The sequence below is a fragment of the Alosa alosa genome, chromosome 2 (assembly GCF_017589495.1).
Source record: "Alosa alosa isolate M-15738 ecotype Scorff River chromosome 2, AALO_Geno_1.1, whole genome shotgun sequence".
Classification (NCBI taxonomy): domain Eukaryota; kingdom Metazoa; phylum Chordata; class Actinopteri; order Clupeiformes; family Clupeidae; genus Alosa; species Alosa alosa.
In genome coordinates, this window is record NC_063190.1 from 30865646 (window position 1) to 30880511 (window position 14866).

Sequence of the window (14866 nt, forward strand, 5' to 3'; positions counted from 1 at the left end):
TTACTGCTAATATAATTCCATGGGTATTTCATAAAGGGCACCATTCTCTGGTAAACAACCTTTACAAAAGGAACACTTAACATAAGACTAATTCCCTGTAAGAAATTTGGCTTAAGACCAAGATGTTGAAAGCATAAAACTGACTACCTACAGTACAGAGAGCTAGTGATTTCATTATCACATGATAAATATAATACGTTTTACCAAAAGCAGCAAGTCCGTAAATATGACAAGGAGTCCATGCTACACTTCTGAACATGACAGTGTCAGAAGGCGGCAGCAGCAACAGCTATTGGAGTGTGCAGGGAATGGACACTTCGATTCCAGGGAGCTGGTGCCATTGTGATAAGGGCGAGGATGACACGCAGCACTGCCAGACCACCGCCACATCAAGAGGGGTCTGCTCTGGTCTCTGTTGGAGCAGCGGCATCCGGCAAAGGGCTTCAGTTCTCAAGGCTCTAGAGATGCACCCAGCATTCAGCTTCCTCTGCTGCAGGCCTCCACACAAACCTGCTCTCTGTGATCACAGCAATCTTGGCACAGCTCAAAAGGAGCAACCAAAGGGTGAACCTTTCAGTCGTTTAGGAAACATTCCTTATTATACTTACAGGATAAGGCCTAGGGCCCCACTAGTGGGGAATAGAGACATGACAGGTGGGGCGTAATGAACAGGAGGAAATTAAGTTTTTTGTGCCTATTAATATTGGCTTTCTTTTTTTGGACAAGGAAGATCATAGATTCAAAACAAAACAGCTACACACAAACATACGAGTCATAAACAGACCGACATATAAATTCTGATCATCTGATCCAGTGGACCGAGATGGGAAATGTAATGTGGAACCAAAACGCGAAAATGTACTGGATTGATGGGATCAAGTGGGGCTTGAAAATTCCCCACCTCCAAAGGACAGTACACTGCCCTAGGCCAAGCTCTCACACATGTTACAATTCCATAGTCAATAAAACTAGCAAAACTTTGTATGAGCCTCAACAAAGAAAATTCTGTATGTTGTTTATAGGTATCTGAGGCTACATTGTTGAAAGACATCGAATGCCCAGTCAAAGGACAGCTACAACCTATTTTAAAGATGCAAAATACAACCTACAGTATATTAAAGATGCATGATTCTAGTGAATCTTTTTTAATCTCAACAGTCAATCCAATTGCACCCATTCAGGGGCGGTTCTACGGGGTGGCAAAAGGTGGCAGCTGTCTTGGGACACAGTCTTGCTTGCTTATAAATCAGATCATATTTTTTTAAGTATATTTTATGTATCTAGTTAGTCTACGTTATTCTATGTTAGTCTATGTTATTTACATCCGCAAGACTTTGTCTCATCAAATTTTTTGATGATGGTCACGTCAGATAATAAGGGCATGCTCGTGTGTAGCTTAACGTAATATTTGTGTGTGTCGCTAGTTTATAACCATTGAACTACTGCTGTCGATGTCAACCCATTAATGCACGTGATAATTCAACGTGGGTTCTCAAAATTGTCATGCATCCACGTTCACAGCATCTATAGGGTCAGGTTGGGTCGGGTCAAGTTCGCTCTCGGGCAGAGAATCTAAACTCTACTCCATATACAATGTGCTGATTGGTCCATGGAATGGTTAATGGCTTGGTTTGACCCACTACGTTTGTTTCCCCTTTACAGAGCTATGTGTGAGCACGTAATCTGTGAACACAGACTGGACAGCAAGAGGACAGTGAGGGGCAGTTCGCTGAATTTGTCAAAAGATGAACTGGATTAGATTTACAGACTGCACTCTTTTTGGGAAATGTAAAAAAGCACAATTTAAGCTTGACATGTACTGCAATATAACTGGCAGCAGAGGAAAGGTCTTGTAGGCTCAGGCTTAAAGCATAAGGGCCTCTAGATTCCATGGTGAGCACCTCTTCCCTTTGACACATCCGACCTCCTACTAAAGTAAATGAAAGTCTGTTGCTACAATGGGCACTTGGGCAAGTTCTAGGAAACATTATCCAAAACAGTGTACTGAAGCAAGGATCAGGCGAGCAGTGGGGAGTCCCGCCTAAGCTCTTTACACTGGCACAGATAATGCAAGCAACACAATTATTTTCCCCTACATCCTCCTAGATTGAGTTTTAATGCCCGCTGCAGAGTCATGGGGGGTTGTCATCTACACAGTAGCAAAGCAATTCACTCGGCAGTAGGCATTCACAACAGGCTCAGCACATGGCATATGCAAACAGCCGAGCAACTGTTTGCTTTGAGCATTTACAGCTGCGAATGGCACACACACATGGCCTCATATGGAGGAGACACTAGTCGAATGTGAATTGCTGACAGTGAAAACTCCAAACTCCGTGAAACTTGAACGTACCTAATGAATGAGGGGAACACTTAAAAAAGAAAAGATCTAATATCATGGCCGCAGAATGAGAACATATGCAAAATGATGAATGCAACAATCCTTATTTCATCATGCAGACCACAGTGCCTTATGTGGACGATATGTGAATCTGTTGATCATACTAACAGTATGTGAGGACTGAAGCCTTCATATTTTTTTCTCTCTTCATAATTGACCCCTCCTGCCTGTCAGTGTACCTGTTCCCAGTATGACACCTGTCCATCTTCATGGTGTATGCGCCTCACACTAGTCAGGCGGCATGTTAGCGCATTACCAACACTGTGCATTACCCTGCCGTGCATTGTGCTGTATCCAGTGGCCTGACTGTGTTATGCCGCGTTGCTGTCTGTTCCTAGCACCCTGTGTGCAGTAATTGAGTCTTGCCACATTGTGAAGAGGAGATGACACAGGCTACAAGCCTCCCATTGACATTAATCAGATTTGTCCGTCTAGCAAAACTACTCCGAGCTAAAAGTGTCGGAGAGTCAGGCGAAAGCACCCGTAAACACCCGTAAACACTTCCACTAAACGGGTCAGATGCGACTGTCTACTTTTATTGTTGTTGTTTCGCAAAGCGGCATAGTGGCCCTTGTTTTGACAGACTAAAGGGCTTTTGTTTTGCACAATGTGTTACAATTCAGAGCATGACACCAAGTAAATCGTTTTGTTGTATTTTTTCTGTTGGGGGCTTTCTGCAGCCTCAAAAGGTCATGAACATTCAATGCAAAAACCTCACTAATCTATGAGTTTCAGTGAGCCACAGATAGAACCATTTAGTTACCTGCAGGCAGACTGTGTTTATCAGGAACAAAAAAATAAATAAAATAAAAGCAGAGCAGTCACTTTGCATGTGTTTGCAATTGTGAGTTTACAGCATGCTAATGAGTTGTATTTTTTCTTTTTTTTTTTTTTTCTTCAAAAAATAACAAGAGAGAAAACCTGGTGTGACAAAGCATTATTAACTCTACTTCTATTCCACAGTTTTAATGTTTGTTTCCCTTTGTCATTAATTACTAATCTTTACAAACACACAAAAAGGCTAAACAGATACAGCAATGTGGGAAAACAGGCAAAACACAAATAATTGACAGACAGGAGCTAGACAAGCTGAAAATAGAATCTACCAAGTACAACTAAGGATGTGTAGCTTAGTATCACACAGTTAAGAATGAATCATAGCACTTTAGGTACTGTGCAGCTAGTTACTGGAAACTTCAGAGAAGAAGGACTAGACCTTCTTTACTGACTTCTCTTGCCACGCAATCAAGACCGCAATCAAATTTCCACAGGAGGCAAACTGTTTGTACTGCACTACAGTAAACACGGACGAACAGTGGGATAAAGAACAAAAACAAGCATCTTTTCCGACCCAGGAGGGAAATTAGGCAGTTTAAAAGTTCCAATGTGAAGCGACACAACACCAGCTGTGGCTTCACCCCCTGTGGAAGGCGTGTGCGCTCTAATGTGCATGGGCAGTGCTGCTCGCTGTGCTGACTCATGGAGCAGGGCCACGCATGCATAAACATGCGCCGACTTGTGCACTCGCTTTTCTTACAGTGCAGCTGTTGCCCACCTCATGAATGATGAGGCAGTGGTAGCTTTCGGATTAATTAAATCTTGGACCACGCTGCCGGTGTCAGGAGACTGCCACCGCGTGTGGCGTAGGCCTACTTATCCAGATAAATGCCTAGGCCTGGGGAACCCACAGAGCGGAGCACAGCCCAGTGCCTACTCTCACTGGACGTCTCACTGGGCTCCTTGTCCACTACTCTACCGTCACCTGTTTTGCGGCTTTAGTTTGCGGTGAAAGTCTCCATTACTGACCACTTAGAAGGCAAACATGGCCGAGCCTCGGTCATTTCTGTCCTAACCACCACCACAGAGCTTGAGAGTGAGCAGCCGCCCAATTCCTTTAGCTGAGGAGATTGCGCTTGTAAATTATTTAGCTACACCTATCTGATCAATGGTGGAGAGTGCAGCTCCTGTGCTACAATACCGTTGTCTGTGTTTCCCTTTAAATATTGATAAAAAGAGAGTGGCAAGGGTGAAGGGCATTTGCACTTTGGAGTAGGCAACTCTGACAGGATTTTTCCCCCTCTTTTCATTTTCTCTGATGAATATTTTATTACCACTCGTGCGTGTGCACACATCCTTCTGTGGGATATTGTATTGACATTGACCTCCATTGTTTCAGGATCGCCTGAAACTAGCAAATCCGCCAGTAACTTCACACATGTATCAATGATTTACGCTGCACAAATTTGACATTTATTGATTAAATCCATTATGACCATAAGCACATAACTAGATGTACCGCAGAGTGGTACAAAATATGACCGCCACCCAGTCCAGCACATTTTTTCCACAAAAATAAATCACGCTGAAAGGCCTATATGATTCTAACTGTCTCACTAAATTGCATTATTCACACTCAATTCTCACTGGTATTCGCTAGACAACAAGTACCAAAACATGATTAGTTCATAGATTTCATATGTAAAATTCATTTTATACAACCCCACCCCCATCTTGCCTGTTCATAATTCTGAGAAATTCTTGAATTGTGTGCATGTGTGCGTGTACATGTTTATGTTTATGTGTGTGTGTGTGTGTGTGTGTGTGTGTGTGTGTGTGTGTGTGTGTGTGTGTGTGTGTGCTTGTGTGTGTTTGCCTGATATGTGTGTTTGTGCATGTGCATGCATGCGCATTATATGTCTACTGTGTGAGTATGTGTCATACGTATGATAACTGTGAATGTATGTGTGTGCGTGTGTATCTATTTATGCACATGTGTGCACATGGAATGGGTTAACATGACCCCTGGAGGCAAACATACGGAAAAAATTGGTCATCCTAGGCCCTACGGTTCTCAAGATATTCACAGAAAACTGTGTCTGCCCTACCCTCCTTTTGGTGGGTCCAGTACAGCGGGGGGCTACAGATCAAAACAAAAAACGATGGTTCCATGCTATCCATGTGGGGTTACATGCCCACCAAGTTTCGTGTACCCCGGTCTTTTAGTGTCCCGGGAATCCTTGTTCCTACGGTCACTAAATGTGCACATAAATTATTTTATTGTAAGGCCCCCCATGAACGAAAGATCACAAAACTTGGCATGCATTCGGAGGGTGTCATAATGATCCTACACTTTCAATTTCGTGCAGTTTTGACCATGTCAGCCAGAGATATTGTGATGAAAACACCTCATTTTTACTTTTTTGTGTTTAACTAGGTGGCGCTATTCATGAAATGAGTGGTTATGGAATGGGTTGACATGGTCCCTTGAGATCAACATACAAAAAAAAATGATCCTCCTAAACCTTACGGTTCTCGAGATATTCACAGAAAACTGTGTCTACCCTACCCTCCTTTCGGGGGGTGCAGTCCAGCGGGGGGGCTACAGATCAAAACGATGGTTCCATGCTATCCATATGGGGTTACATGCCCACCAAGTTTCGTCTACCCCGGTCTTTCAGTGTCCCGGGAATCCTTGACGGAAATTTGGACATGCGAAAAACAAAACAAAAAAGAACAAAAAAAAATCTGACTAAACCTATATGACTGACTAAACCTATATGACAGCCGCTTCGCTGCGCGGCGGTCGTAATAATCTGACTAAACCTATATGAGCCGCTTCGCTGCGCGGCGGTCGTAATAATCTGACTAAACCTATGAGCCGCTTCGCTGCGCTGCGGTCATAATAAGGATCCCATAGTCAAAAGCCACACTGCAAAAAACCCTAGAATTCTAGATTCTAAGTGAGAGAAATAACCTTATATCAAGTGAACTATGCTTATTTTTCAATTGTTTGCTTATAACAAGACATTTTTGCTCTTGATTTTACCTTGTTATAAGTGAAAATCGTCTTGTTCTATTGTCAGATTATTTAGCTATATTTTAAGTAGTATTTCCACAAAATGAGCTAAATAATCTGCCAATAAAACAAGACGATATAACAAGGTCAAAAAAAAACTTAAATCAATAGCAAAAATGTCTAAACATGTCTTGTTATAAGCAAATAATTGAAAAATAAGCATATATTCACTTGATTTAAGGTTATTTCTCTCACTTAGATTCTAGAATTCTAAGATGTTTTGCAGAGGGCAATTCCACGCAAAACTGTCACATCCATAACGGCAACTAAATACCATGGCATTGTGTTGACATTATGGATGTGACAGTTTTGCGTGGAATTGCCCCAGAGCAAATAGTTTAATATGCTGGGATACATTACTTTGAAGAAAACATATTTTTCAATCATGGAACATGTGTATGACATAACTTAAAGACTGTCAGACTGGTAATTCTTCTCCTTCTAATGTTCAATTAAATAACCCAAAGTCACAATTCAGAAGGACAATTTGGTGTGCTTTATAATGATGATGACCAACACACTTGGTGGGCTTTATATTCATCATTCAGGACTTTAATATACCTAATAGACATTAAAATGCATTCATGTATTTCATAAAGGTCAATAGTTTTTACATGTACTCTAGGCTTCCATCATTGATTCTTCACTTTGCACTGGGATACTGCACTGGAATATTGATGTATTAAAAAACTATCTAAGTCAGAAAGTTCAGTTTTAGTGAACTAGATCTTTTTAAAAAGGCCAACTCCTGCTGCTTGTGTGGCGTGCACCTGCCGTTCAAGACAAGATGTTCCAACAGCTACAGACCCCATTTGACAACAGCAGCTCCAATCAGGTGGAGCTTTAGAGGAGCTTGCTGAAGCAGAACTTTCTTTATGCAGCAGACAGAGAACATGGCTGCCCAGGCAGTAGTTGGGATTCCACAGCAAAGGGTGATGACTTTGGTTAGCGAGCCAATAGTTATTAGCATTATAGATCCCCAGAATTTCTACAATACAACCACCACTGCATTTAACAACATTACAAGCACAGTACTTCTGTGTTGTGAACTCCGATTTATGTTGTACTCTTGCATATCTACAATTACTGTTTTATATTCTGCACACACACACGCACACACAGCGTAACACACAGATGTGCAGCCAGGCACATTCTGATGTGAGCTCAGGCCCACTGACTCGGAATGAACGTAGTGGCATGTTTTTGCAGCGGGGGAGAGCCCGAGAAAGTGAATTAAATCTACAGGAAACCACAATCTGCCAAACCGATATTGATGGAGTCGCCCAGTAATGAGAGAAAAAAAAAATCAGCTGGCCCTTATCCAGAGTGTCTTGCTAGCTAGCCCCACGCTTCGCTCCAGATGCCTGGCTGGAAGGCATCCAGGCTTGGCTGCAGACGTAAAGCTCAGATAATCCCAGGCATGGGCCATTTCACTTTTCACCTCAATTATTGCTAAAATCAAATACCAACTGCAGATAGTTTACCGCTATGTTCGAATGAAGGAGATTATGGAAGCAATAGTACATGATCTGAAAGAAAATGGCAAGTGCTCTAAACAGCTGCCAATGGACAAATATGTCCTGTGCAGTTTACTAAACAACAAACTGACCCTTGGTGACTAAAGAAACTACATTAACCTCTTGAACCCCAAGCATATGACAACTTAAGGTGCAGCTGATTGATGTAAAGTGCATATTAACTCAGATATTAATAATTCACACATTGCATATTTCCTTAGTACCCTTTTCCATCATCACTGTGTTAAATAACAGCAGGTACGGTGACATTTTGAGTGTCAGTCAGTGCTGCAAATCCCTACTTCACTTGCTTGAGGTGAGAGCTGTCCTTTGGTTTCACTTGAACTGGTCTACCAATGTGGGGCCTTATTCGGTGAGCCCAAGGGAGGGCAGGCATGGCTATTTCTGATATTGCCACCTTAGAGCGCAAATATGGTCAAACTTCCTCGAACCTCGAACATTTGTATTGTTGCCATTCCAGGTGGCACCAAGAAAATGATTTTGGATTCTCACATGACTGTCACTTCACATGACTGATTTCAGCTGAAATTATTCTGTTTTGCTTTTATTTTTCATAAAATATGCTGTGACAATGTGTATAACAAACATCCTAAGTCATTCTACTAGGAATGGGCTAACATTGTGTAACGTCGGTGTCTTTTGGACAGAGTGCTAGCCCCCCAGAATGCAATGTGTGTGAATGCTGGTTTGTGTAATGTTGGTTTTAGTTAGTGTAATTGCGTTTTCCTTGTCATGTATGTGTTAGCTTGTGTAGTCTTTCTTTAGGTTTTACCTTGTGTGCTTTACCCGGTGTTTTGTATGTGACTACCCTGTTCGTGTATCGTGCTTGTTTTATTGACTTCCCTTGTGTTTGCTATGTAATGGTGTCTTGGTCTATGTGTTTGGCTGATTCCCTCTTCCGCGAATAAACCTTTGATTGGACAACTGTGTGTGTCGCTATCAAATCGTTACAATACTGTAGACTAAAATAGACTTGGCATACAGTGTCCATTGTGCTGTGCTATAGGCAAAAAGATTACTTGTTTCAGCCTTGCAACTGGCTAAATGGCTAAAAAGTCTACAAAACAAACTGTAGTCTAAGATGAACAAATACATTTGCATAAAACAGAACAATTATTATTTTATTCATTTATTTTTGTTCCCCCAAATTACTTTCCAAGCAAAGAGAAACTCATGAAACATTTTGGAGTGAGTAGAGAGAGTGTATTTTATCACCAAAGTGGAACAAGACATAATTCATTTCATATGACTCAGTTAGTAGCAGCACTTAGTAGTTCATTTCAGCCCCTTTCCCATGAATCACCATTTTGTATCAGCCGTGAAACCTGCCCGGCATGCAAATGGGCCAGAGTGAGAACAGCTGTGTCAGACCTGGGAGTGAGCAACTTCATCTTACTGCACTTTGGGGCCGCGGCCAGGCTGCTGGTAATTGGAACTTTAACCCCCACGGGGCAAAACAAGGGACATGTAAAAGAGCCGGTTAATACAGTGGCCCATCTGAAATGTTATTCTGCACACTGATGCCCGGTGGCAGTGGCAGATAGATATGTGGTTTAGCACTGCTTTATGTGCTCAGCTGATGGTGTGGAAAAGTAAGAGGCATGGAGCCTAGGCATGCTGACATAATATGGCAAATCCTGAAATCTAACAGTTGTGTATATGCATGAAAATGTGAGTATATCTCATTAATACATATATAATATCTATATCTATCTATATCTATCTGTCTCTCTATGTCTCTCTCTCTCTCTCTCTCTCTCTCTCTCTCTCTCTCTCTCTATATATATATATATATATATATATATGAAAAAAAACAGCACATTCATGCTGTATCAATTGAAAGGATTTTAAGATATAATAATCACACTTTAAAAAAGCTTTGTGGAATAAAGCTGAGCTATCCTTAGGCCATCACAGGTTAAATACAGAATCACTGGGACGACTCTTCAGTATTCAGACTCACGTAATAAGAGAGTAAATGATTTAGAACAGGCCCCGTTTGGTCTATTCCCAACGATCCTTTCTGCACACTAATATAAAGGAGGAGAAAGTTGCAACTCTAAGGCTAGACTGCAAGAATACTACTCACACACGCTATTGTATGCAAGATTACCCGAGAGACTTAACAAGATATGTCCTGGAGGAGCGATCTCACTCCACTTATGTAATGAAGCAGCCAGTTCACTTAATGCCTCAGAAATTACTGGGGGAAATCACTATTTAAATGCTGGACTCGACTGTTGAAAAATGAGTTTCTCTCCACACTATTCTCCTCAGTGCTCACATACACTAAATGCCAGTCTTTTGCATCCATACTACAGTACGTCTCTCTTTTACATCCATATTACAGTACGATACTACAGTACGATACTACAGTACGTCTCTCATTTGCATCCTACAGTACGTCTCTCTTTTGCATCCATACTACAGTACGTCTCTCTTTTACATCCATACTACAGTACGATACTACAGTACGTCTCTCTTTTACATCCATCCTACAGTACGTCTCTCTTTTGCATCCATACTACAGTACGTCTCTCTTTTTCGCATCCATACTACAGTACGATACTACAGTATCGTCTCTCTTTTTTGCATCCATACTACAGTCACGATTTTTGCATCCATACTACAGTACGTCTCTCTTTTGCATCCATACTACAGTACGTCTCTCTTTTACATCCATACTACAGTACGATACTACAGTACGTCTCTCATTTGCATCCTACAGTACGTCTCTCTTTTAGCATCCATACTACAGTACGATACTACAGTACGTCTCTCTTTTACATCCATACTACAGTTCGTCTCTCATGTTGTATGCAGGACACACACTGCAAATGAAGACACTGAACAGGACAAATAATTGTGTACTTCTCTAGTAGTACAACCTTTCATAAACAAGTGCTTTGGAGAAAAAAAAAATGCTTTTCCTGTCAAATGATTTATCGCTGTAGTCAAGTACATGGGATTTAGATTAAATGTTGGATTTAGAGACCAGATATTGAAGTGTCTTAATCTTTCAGTCATTTTAATGCTCTATAGATAGCGAAACCCTCGACTAAAATATCTGCTCTATAGCCAAACATAATGCATGGGACACAATCCAAATACATAAGACAACGATGTATCAACTAATTCCTAAACAAACATGTCACGGCTTTACACACATCAACAGAAAGATTGCTATGAATCAACTCTGCATTTTACATATGTCATATTATAATGGGAGGAGCACTGCAGGGTTGCAAGATTATCCCCATACAGCATATTCCCACTAACATATCACATCATGTTTATTTGGAATGACAAACAAGCAGTCTCATTTTACTGCAGTGCAGTAGCCCAAATGAACTACACGCACAACCAGTTTGGGCTAGGTCTGGAAAAGTGCAAAAATGACACAGAAGCTGAATATTACATCATATTAAGATCAGGCATTAAGCAGACACACAGTTTACATTGATTAGATCTATATCTAAAGGGCCAGAATGCCATCCTGCTACTGAAGGTCATCATATCACACCTTTGCAGCATATGGTGGCATAGATTCCGGAACCAGCCGACCGGGGCTGGCCAGTGGGCATGTGTGCCACACAGCCCATGTGGTGACGGAGGGCACAGTCCCCTCCCTGCCCATGCCTTCTGTTTTACACCAGTTTAATTGTTGCCGTGGCGGGTCCCTGGCCCCTGCCAAAGGCTGCTGACCCTATCAGCTAATCAGCCAGCTGGCTGAGGCACTCCTCTTTCATGTAGAGGGGGAAATGATTTTGTAAGATGGCATTGGTTTCATGGGCGTAGATTTAGGGTGGGACGCTAAGGACTAGTCCTAATCAAAATTTTAAGATGACAAAATTGTCCCCACCAATATTTTATAAAACTTATTTGTGCTGCCTATCATTCCGACAGCCAGCACGATAGTACAAGAAACGTCCTCATTTGATTGGCTAAAAAAACGAGGAGGAAGGGTTATCTGACACGCACACTACACGCACGGAGAGTGTCAAAGCACAGGCTACTTTGCACTGGCAGTCAAACGAGCGGGTGTGTCAACGACAACGGTAAGTTACCAGGGCTGTCTGCCAATACATACCCCATAAAAGGCCAAAGTAAAACATTTTGATATTCCCTTTGCCCTTCAGCATGTACATGTTTGCCCCTTTTTGTGGTTTGTAGATCAGCTAAGCCACCCAAGAAGAAGAAAGGGGACATACAAAGCTTTTTCATTAGGCAGAGTCTAAGTAGGCAAAATAACTAGCCATACAAACTGGCAACTGGTGACCAGGCTTTCAAATGTGGATTTTACTGTGTAAATGAACATTAGCTGTTAGGATATTACCCAGGATATTGTCACAGCTAAACCTAGCTTCTGTAATCTTTTAACCAAAGTTAGGAGTCAAGTTGAATAAGGGTGTGCCGCACGGACAGTCGCATAGGCTATAGCACAGAATAGAAGTCACCATCACTGACTGTTAATTGGGCTGCCAATCTTGCAGTCGCAATAAACTATGGATCCTAGACATTTTCCTGTTCCTATATTCTGTTTATGTAGGGTAATGTATTTGTGAATGTAGCCTGCACAATGCAAATAAATAAAAGATAAACTATGGTGCATAGAAAGGAACATTTAGAGACACCAGACATCTCTTCTGTGATCTCATCCCAGAAAGATTTTCTTTGAATTGTTAGTTTTTTGAACATTTATTTTATCTAATGACATAGCAAACATGATGAATTGAATCCACATATCCTTGCACTTGCGAAAACTATTTTTCACTAGCCTAAAACCGTGAGAGTTTTACTTAAAGTGACAGACACTCAATTCGTTTTAGCCTACACACCACAAATGTGATGATATTAAAGACAAGGGTAGCCTAATAGTTTAAATATCAATGTGATGTATTCAAATTACTAAATATGTTTAGCTATGAGTAATTATGCAGATCATAAAATACTATAAATAATATAAAGTTTATAGGAATTTCAAAATATGAAATAGAAACCTATGGCAACCATCACTTTCTATGTGTGTGTGTGTGTGTGTGTGTGTGTGTGTGTGGAGGGTCAATCAAATTCTATGATTGCCACTGATGTGAATGATCTCACAAATCACACAAACCAAATCCAATTTAAAAAAATTGCAAAAGTATCGAAATCGAGATTCTTCACTTAGTATTGAAACAATAATGTTCTATCGTCTATCGTAACAACAGAAGTTGGGGATGTGTCCCCACCAAAGCTGAGACCAAACCTACGCCCTTGATTGGTTTCCATGGCAATGATTTGAAAAAACATGACAGGAATTCCAGATATTCAAAGCAATGTCTAGCATTGAGAAGCAGTCAAAGGCTCAGAGTGCTATGACAAAACCATGTTTTTCTTTTTCACCGGAAAGACAAGAAAAACAACTACAGAGTAAACATGAGCAGGAGTAACTATGATCCAGACTGATTCACTGGCCGCACTCTCATCAGTATTCTAAAGAAACTGAAAAATTCACTGACCTTGTATGAAGAAATTTAGAGTAGACTTTCACCATTTCAGAGAGAGAGAGAGTGTGTGTGTGTGTGTGTGTGTGTGTGTGTGTGTGACTGTGTGTACAGTAGTACATGTGTACTGTATGTGTGCATGTGCGCATACATGTGTGCATGCATTGGCACTACATCATATATATACAGTGCATACTGCATGCAACATTCTTCCATTTGCCTGCTAACAAATACCAAATACCAAATAACCTGGCTTTCACTTCAGTGCCAGGTGGTCGGTGCATGAAGCAAACTGTGGGCACCTTTAAGCTCTAAGGTACACACAAATGATACTGACACGGGTGTGAACACACCACAATACACATGACAACAATAAAACATTTGGCGTAGATCTATAGAGGCATAGATCTATAGAGGCGTAGATCTATAGAGGCGTATTAAGCTGACACTGAATCGAACAGGCGTGGCAACAACCATAAAGGCTGCAACTCCAGAGGGCTTGCAGAAATAGGAAAGAAAAACAAGTTATCTCTGAATAACTCAAATAATAAGTGGATGAGCTTTTGGAGGTCACATCTCCCATTTCAACCCCTTACTGGAAGTCCACAACAGATTACAGAAATAACTCGTACAGCTTGCAGGGATGCCCAAACCTGACAGTATCTGATCTGGTCGCCAATTTCTATGAATTCATTTGGGCAGGATCAGGGATTAAATCAGAGTAAATTACATAAACTGGAGGCTTGGGTGGGTCTGTGGATCCGCGCGCTGAAGCGCTCCGTTCAGACGGATCCTGCAAAGCCGTAATAGGATTCAGAGGGAAGCCGAGCTTGGCATCCAGGCTCAGGACAATTTCTACCTCATTTGAATGGACAAGTTCGGCGCTGAGTTTTTGTATTTTGTGGACTGTTTCAAAAGCATGGCAGTGGCAGAGAGAACAGTGATGTATTTGTGTTTCATTCTGGATTGACTGCTTGTAGTATTCAGTGATTCATTCAGACATTTTTCTTTCTGTCGCTTCCTAACAGAATACAGCAGGGAGACAGATGGTGTGGTGTGCATATGTTGTTCTTCATTGTGGAATAATCTTCCTTTGACATCATTTCTGCTGTGCTGCAGGACAATCCCGTAAGACCACCCACGTCAGATCTCTTTGGTTAGAAAATGCAACTGGATGCAGGTGACTTGTGAAAATAAGAAATACAGCAAGTGGAATAAGTTATGTATTATTGTCAATCAATCAATTAATTAATCAATCAATCAATCAATCAATCAATCAATCAATCAATCAATCATTTGATCTATCTATCTATCTATCATTTTCTTTTTCTTTCTTTTTGTAAATGTCATTCACTGAGTTGCATTAGTTTTTGTCCGTGACCATTTTGAAGGAAAGGCTCAATTCCCTTCCTAGAAAATAAGATAAGATAAGGAGATGTGAAATAAATATATATAATAAGCTCAACTTCTATACATGCACTGAAATGTGAAGGAAATGGTGGATGTTAAACATTTTCTCTAATAGAGGCTCATTTTTGGTTATGACAAGGCAATTGGATAACTGACAGCTGGGCACTTTCATTAA

The 14866-nt window shown here is 41.1% G+C and overlaps 1 protein-coding gene across 1 annotated transcript in view; it reads right to left on the reverse strand.

Annotated features, from left to right (window-relative positions):
* Nucleotides 1–14866, reverse strand: part of tenm2b (teneurin transmembrane protein 2b) — a 185273-nt gene that overhangs the window by 165805 nt on the left and 4602 nt on the right.